Raw genomic sequence first — 12,947 nt, 5'->3', positions numbered from 1 at the left:
ACGAACTCATCATTTTTTATGGCTGCATAGTATTCCATGGTCTATATGTGCCACATTTTCTTAATCCAGTCTATCGTTGTTGGACATTTGGGTTGGTTCCAACTCTTTGCTATTGTGAATAGTGCCGCAATAAACATACGTGTGCATGTGTCTTTATAGCAGCATGATTTATAGTCCTTTGGGTATATACCCAGTAATGGGATGGCTGGGTCAAATGGTATTTCTAGTTCGAGATCCCTGAGGAATCGCCACACTGACTTCCACAATGGTTGAACTAGTTTACAGTCCCACCAACAGTGTAAAAGTGTTCCTATTTCTCCACATCCTCTCCAGCACCTGTTGTTTCCTGATTTTTTAATGATGGCCATTCTAACTGGTGTGAGATGGTATCTCACTGTGGTTTTGATTTGCATTTCTCTGATGGCCAGTGATGAGGAGCATTTCTTCATGTGTTTTTTGGCTGCATAAATGTCTTCTTTTGAGAAGTGTCTGTTCATGTCCTCTGCCCACTTTTTGATGGGGTTGTTTGTTTTTTTCTTGTAAATTTGTTTGAGTTCATTGTAGATTCTGGATATTAGCCCTTTGTCAGATGAGTAGGTTGCAAAAATTTTCTCCCATTGTGTAGGTTGCCTGTTCACTCTGATGATAGTTTCTTTTGCTGTGCAGAAGCTCTTTAGTTTAATGAGATCCCATTTGTCGATTTTGGCTTTTGTTGCCATTGCTTTTGGTGTTTTAGACATGAAGTCCTTGCCCACGCCTATGTCCTGAATGGTATTGCCTAGGTTTTCTTGTAGGATTTTAATGGTTTTAGGTCTAACATATAAGTCTTTAATCCATCTTGAATTAATTTTGGTATAAGGTGTAAGGAAGGGATCCAGTTGCAGCTTTCTACATATGGCTAGCCAGTTTTCCCAGCACCATTTAATAAATAGGGAATCCTTTCCCCATTTCTTGTTTTTGTCAGGTTTGTCAAAGATCAGATAGTTGTAGCTATGCGGCACCATTTCTGAGGGCTCTGTTCTGTTCCATTGATCTATGTCTCTGTTGTGGTACCAGTACCATGCTGTTTTGGATACTATAGCCTTGTAGTATAGTTTAAAGTCAGGTAGCGTGATGCCTCCAGCTTTGTTCTTTTGGCTTAGGATTGACTTGGCGATGCGGGCTCTTTTTTGGTTCCATATGAACTTTAAAGTAGTTTTTTCCAATTCTGTGAAGAAAGTCATTGGTAGCTTGATGGGGATGGCGAGAACGACGGTATGAGTTTTCACTCATTTTGTTCAGCTTTTCCAAGGAATGTTTTTTTTGGAGGACTCATCATCGATCTGAACCTTACTCCTGATTGAGCCTTTCTGAAACACTCTTTCTGTAGAAACTGCAATTGGACATTCTGAGCGCTAAGAGGCCTCTATTGGGAAAAATAATATCTTCAAATAAAAACTACACAGAAGCATTGCGTGAAACTTATTTCTGATATGTTCATTAAGCTAACAGAGTTAAACCATACTTTTGATTGCGCAGTTCTGAACACTCTTTCTGTAGAAAATGCAAGTGGACATTCGGAGCGCTAAGAGGGTAATAGTGGAAAAAGGAATATATTCAAATATAAACTACACAGTAGCATTCTGTGAAAATTCTTTCTGTTCTGTGCATTCAACTAACAGAGTTGAACCTTACTTTTGATTGAGCCGTTCTGAAACACTCTTTCTGTAGAAACTGCAATTGGACATGCTAAGCGCTAAGAGGCCTACATTGGGAAAAAGAATATCTTCAAATAAAAACTACACAGATGCATTCTGTGAAACTTATTACTGATCTGTAAATTCAGTTAACAGAGATAAAACATATTTTTGATTGAGCAGTTATGAAACACTCATTTTGTAGACAATGCAAGTGGAGATTCGGAGCGCTAAGAGGGTAATAGTGGAAAAAGGAATGTCTTCAAATATAAACTACACAGAATCATTCGGTGAAACTTCTTTCTGATCTGTGCATTCAGCTAACAGAGTTAAACCATACTTTTGATTGAGCAGATCTGAACACTCTTTCTGTAGAAAATGCAACTGGACATTTGGAGCGCTAAGAGCGTAGTAGTGGAAAAAGGAATATATTCAAATATAAACTACACAGAAGCATTCTGTGAAACTTCTTTCTGATCTGAGAATTCAGCTAACAGAGTTAAACCATACTTTTCATTGAGCAGTTTTGAAACACTCTGTCTGTAGAAAATGCAACTGGACATTCGTAGCGCTAAGTGGGTAATAGTGGAAAAAAGAATATGTTCAAATATAAACTACACAGAAGCATTGTATGAAACTTCTTTCTGTTCTGTGCATTCAACTAACAGAGTTGAACCTTACTTTTGATTGAGCCGTTCTGAAACACTCTTTCTGTAGAAACTGCAATTGGACATTCTGAGCGCTAGGAGGCCTATATTGGGAAAAAGAATGTCTACAAATAAAAACTACACAGAAGAATTGTGTGAAACTTCTTTCTGTTCTGTTTGTTCAACTAAAAGAGTTGAATCTTAGTTTTGATTGAGCCGTTCTGAAACACTCTTTCTGTAGAAAATGCAAGTGGAGTTGCGGAGCGCTTAGAGGGTAATAGTGGAAAAAGGAATGTCTCCAAATATAAACTACACAGAATAATTCTGTGAAACTTCTTTCTGATCTGTGCATTCAGCTAACAGAATTAAACCATACTTTTGATTGAGCAGATCTGAACACTCTTTCTGTAGAAAATGCAACTGGACATTTGGAGCGCTAAGAGAGTAGTAGTGGAAAAAGGAATATATTCAAATATAAACTACACAGAAGCATTCTGTGAAACTTCTTTCTGATCTGAGCATTCAGCTAACAGAGTTAAACCATACTTTTGATTGAGCAGTTTTGAATCACTCTGTCTGTAGAAAATGCAACTGGACATTCGTAGCGCTAAGTGGGTAATAGTGGAAAAAATAATATGTTCAAATATAAACTACACAGAAGCATTGTATGAAACTTCTTTCTGTTCTGTGCATTCAACTAACAGAGTTGAACCTTACTTTTGATTGAGCCTTTCTGAAACACTCTTTCTGTAGAAACTGCAATTGGACATTCTGAGCGCTAAGAGGCCTCTATTGGGGAAAATAATATCTTCAAATAAAAACTACACAGAAGCATTGTGTGAAACTAATTTCTGATATGTTCATTAAGCTAACAGAGTTAAACCATACTTTTGATTGTGCAGTTCTGAACACTCTTTCTGTAGAAAATGCAAGTGGACATTCGGATCGCTAAGAGGGTAATAGTGGAAAAAGGAATATATTCAAATATAAACTACACAGTAGCATTCTGTGAAAATTCTTTCTGTTCTGTGCATTCAACTAACAGAGTTGAACCTTACTTTTGATTGAGCTGTTCTGAAACACTCTTTCTGTAGAAACTGCAATTGGACATGCTAAGCACTAAGAGGCCTACATTGGGAAAAAGAATATCTTCAAATAAAAACTACACAGATGCATTCTGTGAAACTTATTTCTGATCTGTAAATTCAGTTAACAGAGATAAAACATATTTTTGATTGAGCAGTTATGAAACACTCTTTTTGTAGAAAATGCAAGTGGAGATTCGGAGCGCTAAGAGGGTACTAGAGGAAAAAGGAATGTCTTCAAATATAAACTACACAGAATCATTCGGTGAAACTTCTTTCTGATCTGTGCATTCAGCTAACAGAGTTAAACCATACTTTTGATTGAGCAGTTCTGAACACTCTTTCTGTAGAAAATGCAACTGGACATTTGGAGCGCTAAGAGCGTAGTAGAGGAAAAAGGAATATATTCAAATATAAACTACACAGAAGCATTCTGTGAAACTTCTTTCTGATCTGAGAATTCAGCTAACAGAGTTAAACCATACTTTTGATTGAGCAGTTTTGAAACACTCTGTCTGTAGAAAATGCAACTGGACATTCGTAGCGCTAAGTGGGTAATAGTGGAAAAAAGAATATGTTCAAATATAAACTACACAGAAGCATTGTATGAAACTTCTTTCTGTTCTGTGCATTCAACTAACAGAGTTGAACCTTACTTTTGATTGAGCCGTTCTGAAACACTCTTTCTGTAGAAACTGCAATTGGACATTCTGAGCGCTAGGAGGCCTATATTGGGAAAAATAATGTCTACAAATAAAAACTACACAGAAGAATTGTGTGAAACTTCTTTCTGTACTGTTTGTTCAACTAAAAGAGTTGAACCTTAGTTTTGATTGTGCCGTTCTGAAACACTCTTTCTGTAGAAAATGCAAGTGGAGATTCGGAGAGCTAAGAGGGTAATAGTGGAAAAAGGAATGTCTCCAAATATAAACTACACAGAATCATTCGGTGAAACTTCTTTCTGATCTGTGCATTCAGCTAACAGAGTTAAACCATACTTTTGATTGAGCAGATCTGAACACTCTTTCTGTAGAAAATGCAACTGGACATTTGGAGCGCTAAGAGCGTAGTAGTGGAAAAAGGAATATATTCAAATATAAACTACACAGAAGCATTCTGTGAAACTTCTTTCTGATCTGAGCATTCAGCTAACAGAGTTAAACCATACTTTTGATTGAGCAGTTTTGAAACACTCTGTCTGTAGAAAATGCAACTGGACATTCGTAGCGCTAAGTGGGTAATAGTGGAAAAAAGAATATGTTCAAATATAAACTACACAGAAGCATTCTATGAAACTTCTTTCTGTTCTGTGCATTCAACTAACAGAGTTGAACCTTACTTTTGATTGAGCCGTTCTGAAACACTCTTTCTGTAGAAACTGCAATTGGACATTCTGAGCGCTAAGAGGCCTATATTGGGAAAAATAATATCTTCAAATAAAAACTACACAGAAGCATTGTGTGAAACTTATTTCTGATATGTTCATTAAGCTAACAGAGTTAAACCATACTTTTGATTGCGCAGTTCTGAACACTCTTTCTGTAGAAAATGCAAGTGGACATTCGGAGCGCTAAGAGGGTAATAGTGGAAAAAGGAATATATTCAAATATAAACTACACAGTAGCATTCTGTGAAAATTCTTTCTGTTCTGTGCATTCAACTAACAGAGTTGAACCTTACTTTTGATTGAGCCGTTCTGAAACACTCTTTCTGTAGAAACTGCAATTGGACATGCTAAGAGCTAAGAGGCCTACATTGGGAAAAAGAATATCTTCAAATAAAAACTACACAGATGCATTCTGTGAAACTTATTTCTGATCTGTAAATTCAGTTAACAGAGATAAAACTTATTTTTGATTGAGCAGTTATGAAACACTCTTTTTGTAGAAAATGCAAGTGCAGATTCGGAGCGCTAAGAGGGTAATAGTGGAAAAAGGAATGTCTTCAAATATAAACTACACAGAATCATTCTGTGAAACTTCTTTCTGATCTGTGCATTCAGCTAACAGAGTTAAACCATACTTTTGATTGAGCAGATCTGAACACTCTTTCTGTAGAAAATGCAACTGGACATTTGAAGCGCAAAGAGCGTAGTAGTGGAAAAAGGAATATATTCAAATATAAACTACACAGAAGCATTCTGTGAAACTTCTTTCTGATCTGAGCATTCAGCTAACAGAGTTAAACCATACTTTTGATTGAGCAGTTTTGAAACACTCTGTCTGTAGAAAATGCAACTGGACATTCGTAGCGCTAAGTGGGTAACAGTGGAAAAAAGAATATGTTCAAATATAAACTACACAGAAGCATTGTATGAAACTTCTTTCTGTTCTGTGCATTCAACTAACAGAGTTGAACCTTACTTTTGATTGAGCCTTTCTGAAACACTCTTTCTGTAGAAACTGCAATTGGACATTCTGAGCGCTAAGAGGCCTCTATTGGGAAAAATAATATCTTCAAATAAAAACTACACAGAAGCATTGTGTGAAACTTATTTCTGATATGTTCATTAAGCTAACAGAGTTAAACCATACTTTTGATTGCGCAGTTCTGAACACTCTTTCTGTAGAAAATGCAAGTGGACATTCGGAGCGCTAAGAGGGTAATAGTGGAAAAAGGAATATATTCAAATATAAACTACACAGTAGCATTCTGTGAAAATTCTTTCTGTTCTGTGCATTCAACTAACAGAGTTGAACCTTACTTTTGATTGAGCCGTTCTGAAACACTCTTTCTGTAGAAACTGCAATTGGACATGCTAAGCGCTAAGAGGCCTACATTGGGAAAAAGAATATCTTCAAATAAAAACTACACAGATGCATTCTGTGAAACTTATTTCTGATCTGTAAATTCAGTTAACAGAGATAAAATATATTTTTGATTGAGCAGTTATGAAACACTCTTTTTGTAGAAAATGCAAGTGGAGATTCGGAGCGCTAAGAGGGTAATAGTGGAAAAAGGAATGTCTTCAAATATAAAGTACACAGAATCATTCGGTGAAACTTCTTTCTGATCTGTGCATTCAGCTAACAGAGTTAAACCATACTTTTGATTGAGCAGATCTGAACACTCTTTCTGTAGAAAATGCAACTGGACATTTGGAGCGCTAAGAGCGTTGTAGTGGAAAAAGGAATATATTCAAATATAAACTACACAGAAGCATTCTGTGAAACTTCTTTCTGATCTGAGCATTCAGCTAACAGAGTTAAACCATACTTTTGATTGAGCAGTTTTGAAACACTCTGTCTGTAGAAAATGCAACTGGACATTCGTAGCGCTAAGTGGGTAATAGTGGAAAAAAGAATATGTTCTAATATAAACTACACAGAAGCATTGTATGAAACTTCTTTCTGTTCTGTGCATTCAACTAACAGAGTTGAACCTTACTTTTGATTGAGCCGTTCTGAAACACTCTTTCTGTAGAAACTGCAATTGGACATTCTGAGCGCTAAGAGGCCTATATTGGGGAAAAGAATGTCTACAAATAAAAACTACACAGAAGAATTGTGTGAAACTTCTTTCTGTTCTGTTTGTTCAACTAAAAGATTTGAACCTTAGTTTTGATTGAGCCGTTCTGAAACACTCTTTCTGTAGAAAATGCAAGCGGAGATTCGGAGCGCTAAGAGAGTAGTAGTGGAAAAAGGAATATATTCAAATATAAACTACACAGAAGCATTCTGTGAAACTTCTTTCTGATCTGAGCATTCAGCTAACAGAGTTAAACCATACTTTTGATTGAGCAGTTTTGAAACACTCTGTCTGTAGAAAATGCAACTGGATATTCGTAGTGCTAAGTGGGTAATAGTGGAAAAAAGAATATGTTCAAATATAAACTACACAGAAGCATTGTATGAAACTTCTTTCTGTTCTGTGCATTCAACTAACATAGTTGAAACTTACTTTTGATTGAGGCGTTCTGAAACACTCTTTCTGTAGAAACTGCAATTGGACTTTCTGAGCGCTAAGAGGCCTATATTGGGAAAAATAATATCTTCAAATAAAAACTACACAGAAGCATTGTGTGAAACATATTTCTGATATGTTCATTAAGCTAACAGAGTTAAACCATACTTTTGATTGCGCAGTTCTGAACACTCTTTCTGTAGAAAATGCAAGTGGACATTCGGAGCGCTAAGAGGGTAATAGTGGAAAAAGGAATATATTCAAATATAAACTACACAGTAGCATTCTGTGAAAATTCTTTCTGTTCTGTGCATTCAACTAACAGAGTTGAACCTTACTTTTGATTGAGCCGTTCTGAAACACTCTTTCTGTAGAAACTGCAATTGGACATGCTAAGCGCTAAGAGGCCTACATTGGGAAAAAGAATATCTTCAAATAAAAACTACACAGATGCATTCTGTGAAACTTATTTCTGATCTGTAAATTCAGTTAACAGAGATAAAACATATTTTTGATTGAGCAGTTATGAAACACTCTTTTTGTAGAAAATGCAAGTGTAGATTCGGAGCGCTAAGAGGGTAATAATGGAAAAAGGAATGTCTTCAAATATAAAGTACACAGAATCATTCGGTGAAACTTCTTTCTGATCTGTGCATTCAGCTAACAGAGTTAAACCATACTTTTGATTGAGCAGATCTGAACACTCTTTCTGTAGAAAATGCAACTGGACATTTGGAGCGCTAAGAGCGTAGTAGTGGAAAAAGGAATATATTCAAATATAAACTACACAGAAGCATTCTGTGAAACTTCTTTCTGATCTGAGCATTCAGCTAACAGATTTAAACCATACTTTTGATTGAGCAGTTTTGAAACACTCTGTCTGTAGAAAATGCAACTGGACATTCGTAGCGCTAAGTGGGTAATAGTGGAAAAAAGAATATGTTCTAATATAAACTACACAGAAGCATTGTATGAAACTTCTTTCTGTTCTGTGCATTCAACTAACAGAGTTGAACCTTACGTTTGATTGAGCCGTTCTGAAACACTCTTTCTGTAGAAACTGCAATTGGACATTCTGAGCGCTAAGAGGCCTATATTGGGAAAAAGAATGTCTATAAATAAAAACTACACTGAAGAATTGTGTGGAACTTCTTTCTGTTCTGTTTGTTCAACTAAAAGAGTTGAACCTTAGTTTTGATTGAGCCGTTCTGAAACACCCTTTCTGTAGAAAATGCAAGCGGAGATTCGGAGCGCTAAGAGGGTAATAGTGGAAAAAGGAATGTCTCCAAATATAAACTACACAGAATCATTCTGTGAAACTTCTTTCTGATCTGTGCATTCAGCTAAGAGAGTTAAACCATACTTTTGATTGAGCAGATCTGAACACTCTTTCTGTAGAAAATGCAACTGGACATTTGGAGCGCTAAGAGAGTAGTAGTGGAAAAAGGAATATATTCAAATATAAACTACACAGAAGCATTCTGTGAAACTTCTTTCTGATCTGAGCATTCAGCTAACAGAGTTAAACCATACTTTTGATTGAGCAGTTTTGAAACACTCTGTCTGTAGAAAATGCAACTGGACATTCGTAGTGCTAAGTGGGTAATAGTGGAAAAAAGAATATGTTCAAATATAAACTACACAGAAGCATTGTATGAAACTTCTTTCTGTTCTGTGCATTCAACTAACATAGTTGAACCTTACTTTTGATTGAGGCGTTCTGAAACACTCTTTCTGTAGAAACTGCAATTGGACTTTCTGAGCGCTAAGAGGCCTATATTGGGAAAAATAATATCTTCAAATAAAAACTACACAGAAGCATTGTGTGAAACTTATTACTGATATGTTCATTAAGCTAACAGAGGTAAACCATACTTTTGATTGCGCAGTTCTGAACACTCTTTCTGTAGAAAATGCAAATGGACATTCGTAGCGCTAAGAGGGTAATAGTGGAAAAAGGAATATATTCAAATATAAACTACACAGTAGCATTCTGTGAAAATTCTTTCTGTTCTGTGCATTCAACTAACAGAGTTGAACCTTACTTTTGATTGAGCCGTTCTGAAACACTCTTTCTGTAGAAACTGCAATTGGACAGGCTAAGCGCTAATAGGCCTATATTGGGAAAAAGAATATCTTCAAATAAAAACTACACAGATGCATTCTGTGAAACTTATTTCTGATCTGTAAATTCAGTTAACAGAGATAAAACATATTTTTGATTGAGCAGTTATGAAACACCCTTTTTGTAGCAAATGCAAGTGGAGATTCGGAGCGCTAAGGGGGTAATAGTGGAAAAAGGAATGTCTTCAAATATAAACTACACAGAATCATTCGGTGAAATTTCTTTCTGATCTGTGCATGCAGCTAACAGAGTTAAACCATACTTTTGATTGAGCAGATCTGAACACTCTTTCTGTAGAAAATGCAACTGGACATTTGGAGCACTAAGAGCGTAGTAGTGGAAAAAGGAATATATTCAAATATAAACTACACAGAAGCATTCTGTGAAACTTCTTTCTGATCTGAGCATTCAGCTAACAGAGTTAAACCATACTTTTGATTGAGCAGTTTTGAAACACTCTGTCTGTAGAAAATGCAACTGGACATTCGTAGCACTAAGTGGGTAATAGTGGAAAAAAGAATATGTTCAAATATAAACTACACAGAAGCATTGTATGAAACTTCTTTGTGTTCTGTGCATTCAACTAAAGAGTTGAACCTTACTTTTGATTGAGCCGTTCTGAAACACTCTTTCTGTAGAAACTGCAATTGGACATTCTGAGCGCTAAGAGGCCTATATTGGGAAAAAGAATGTCTACAAATAAAAACTACACAGAAGAATTTTGTGAAACTTCTTTCTGTTCTGTTTGTTCAACTAAAAGAGTTGAACCTTAGTTTTGATTGAGCCGTTCTGAAACAATCTTTCTGTAGAAAATGCAAGTGGAGATTCGGAGCGCTAAGAGGGTAATAGTGGAAAAAGGAATGTCTCCAAATATAAACTACACAGAATCATTCTGTGAAACTTCTTTCTGATCTGTGCATTCAACTAACAGAGATAAACCATACTTTTGATTGAGCAGATCTGAACACTCTTTCTGTAGAAAATGCAACTGGACATTTGGAGCGCTAAGAGAGTAGTAGTGGAAAAAGGAATATATTCAAATATAAACTACACAGAAGCATTCTGTGAAACTTCTTTCTGATCTGAGCATTCAGCTAACAGAGTTAAACCATACTTTTGATTGAGCAGTTTTGAAACACTCTGTCTGTAGAAAATGCAACTGGACATTCGTAGCGCTAAGTGGGTAATAGTGGAAAAAAGAATATGTTCAAATATAAACTACACAGAAGCATTGTATGAAACTTCTTTCTGTTCTGTGCATTCAACTAACAGAGTTGAACCTTACTTTTGATTGAGCCTTTCTGAAACACTCTTTCTGTAGAAACAGCAATTGGACATTCTGAGCGCTAAGAGGCCTATATTGGGAAAAATAATATCTTCAAATAAAAACTACACAGAAGCATTGTGTGAAACTTATTTCTGATATGTTCATTAAGCTAACAGAGTTAAACCATACTTTTGATTGCGCAGTTCTGAACAGTCTTTCTGTAGAAAATGCAAGTGGACATTCGGAGCGCTAAGAGGGTAATAGTGGAAAAAGGAATATATTCAAATATAAACTACACAGTAGCATTCTGTGAAAATCCTTTCTGTTCTGTGCATTCAACTAACAGAGTTGAACCTTACTTTTGATTGAGCCGTTCTGAAACACTCTTTCTGTAGAAACTGCAATTGGACATGCTAAGCGCTAAGAGGCCTACATTGGGAAAAAGAATATCTTCAAATAAAAACTACACAGATGCATTCTGTGAAACTTATTTCTGATCTGTAAATTCAGTTAACAGAGATAAAACTTATTTTTGATTGAGCAGTTATGAAACACTCTTTTTGTAGAAAATGCAAGTGGAGATTCGGAGCGCTAAGAAGGTAATAGTGGAAAAAGGAATGTCTTCAAATATAAACTACACAGAATCATTCGGTGAAACTTCTTTCTGATCTGTGCATTCAGCTAACAGAGTTAAACCATACTTTTGATTGAGCAGATCTGAACACTCTTTCTGTAGAAAATGCAACTGGACATTTGGAGCGCTAAGAGCGTAGTAGTGGAAAAAGGAATATATTCAAATATAAACTACACAGAAGCATTCTGTGAAACTTCTTTCTGATCTGAGCATTCAGCTAACAGAGTTAAACCATACTTTTGATTGAGCAGTTTTGATACACTCTGTGTGTAGAAAATGCAACTGGACATTCGTAGCGCTAAGTGGGTAATAGTGGAAAAAAGAATATGTTCAAATATAAACTACACAGAAGCATTGTATGAAACTTCTTTCTGTTCTGTGCATTCAACTAACAGAGTTGAACCTTACTTTTGATTGAGCCGTTCTGAAACACTCTTTCTGTAGAAACTGCAATTGGACATTCTGAGCGCTAAGAGGCCTATATTGGGAAAAAGAATGTCTACAAATAAAAACTACACAGAAGAATTGTGTGAAACTTCTTTCTGTTCTGTTTGTTCAACTAAAAGAGTTGGACCTTAGTTTTGATTGAGCCGTTCTGAAACACTCTTTCTGTAGAAAATGCAAGTGGAGTTTCGGAGCGCTAAGAGGGTAATAGTGGAAAAAGGAATGTCTCCAAATATATACTACACAGAATCATTCTGTGAAACTTCTTTCTGATCTGTGCATTCAGCTAACAGAGTTAAACCATACTTTTGGTTGAGCAGATCTGAACACTCTTTCTGTAGAAAATGCAACTGGACATTTGGAGTGCTAAGAGAGTATTAGTGGAAAAAGGAATATATTCAAATATAAACTACACAGAAGCATTCTGTGAAACTTCTTTCTGATCTGAGCATTCAGCTAACAGAGTTAAACCATACTTTTGATTGAGCAGTTTTGAAACACTCTGTCTGTAGAAAATGCAACTGGACATTCGTAGCGCTAAGTGGGTAATAGTGGAAAAAATAATATGCTCAAATATAAACTACACAGAAACATTGTATGAAACTTCTTTCTGTTCTGTGCATTCAACTAACAGAGTTGAACCTTACTTTTGATTGAGCCTTTCTGAAACACTCTTTCTGTAGAAACTGCAATTGGACATTCTGAGCGCTATGAGGCCTCTATTGGGAAAAATAATATCTTCAAATAAAAACCACACAGAAGCATTGTGTGAAACTTATTTCTGATATGTTCATTAAGCTAACAGAGTTAAACCATACTTTTGATTGCGCAGTTCTGAACACTCTTTGTTTAGAAAATGCAAGTGGACATTCGGAGCGCTAAGAGGGTAGTAGTGGAAAAAGGAATATATTCAAATATAAACTACACAGTAGCATTCTGTGAAAATTCTTTCTGGTCTGTGCATTCAACCAACAGAGTTGAACCTTACTTTTGATTGAGCCGTTCTGAAACACTCTTTCTGTAGAAACTGCAATTGGACATGCTAAGCGCTAAGAGGACTACATTGGGAAAAAGAATATCTTCAAATAAAAACTACACAGATGCATTCTGTGAAACTTATTTCTGATCTGTAAATTCAGTTAACAGAGATAAAACATATTTTTGAT

At 35.9% G+C, this 12,947-nt stretch overlaps 1 pseudogene; it reads right to left on the bottom strand.

Moving 5' to 3' along the window:
* Positions 1 to 1,237: 1,237 nt before the first annotated feature.
* LOC129490876 (uncharacterized) lies at positions 1,238 to 1,324 on the bottom strand (annotated as a pseudogene).
* Between the last annotated feature and the right edge of the window lie 11,623 nt (positions 1,325 to 12,947).

This window comes from Symphalangus syndactylus, chromosome 9, assembly GCF_028878055.3.
Source record: "Symphalangus syndactylus isolate Jambi chromosome 9, NHGRI_mSymSyn1-v2.1_pri, whole genome shotgun sequence".
In the NCBI taxonomy this organism is placed as follows: domain Eukaryota; kingdom Metazoa; phylum Chordata; class Mammalia; order Primates; family Hylobatidae; genus Symphalangus; species Symphalangus syndactylus.
The sequence above is the reverse complement of the archived record's forward strand: the minus strand, read 5'-3'. Positions and strand labels throughout refer to the sequence as shown.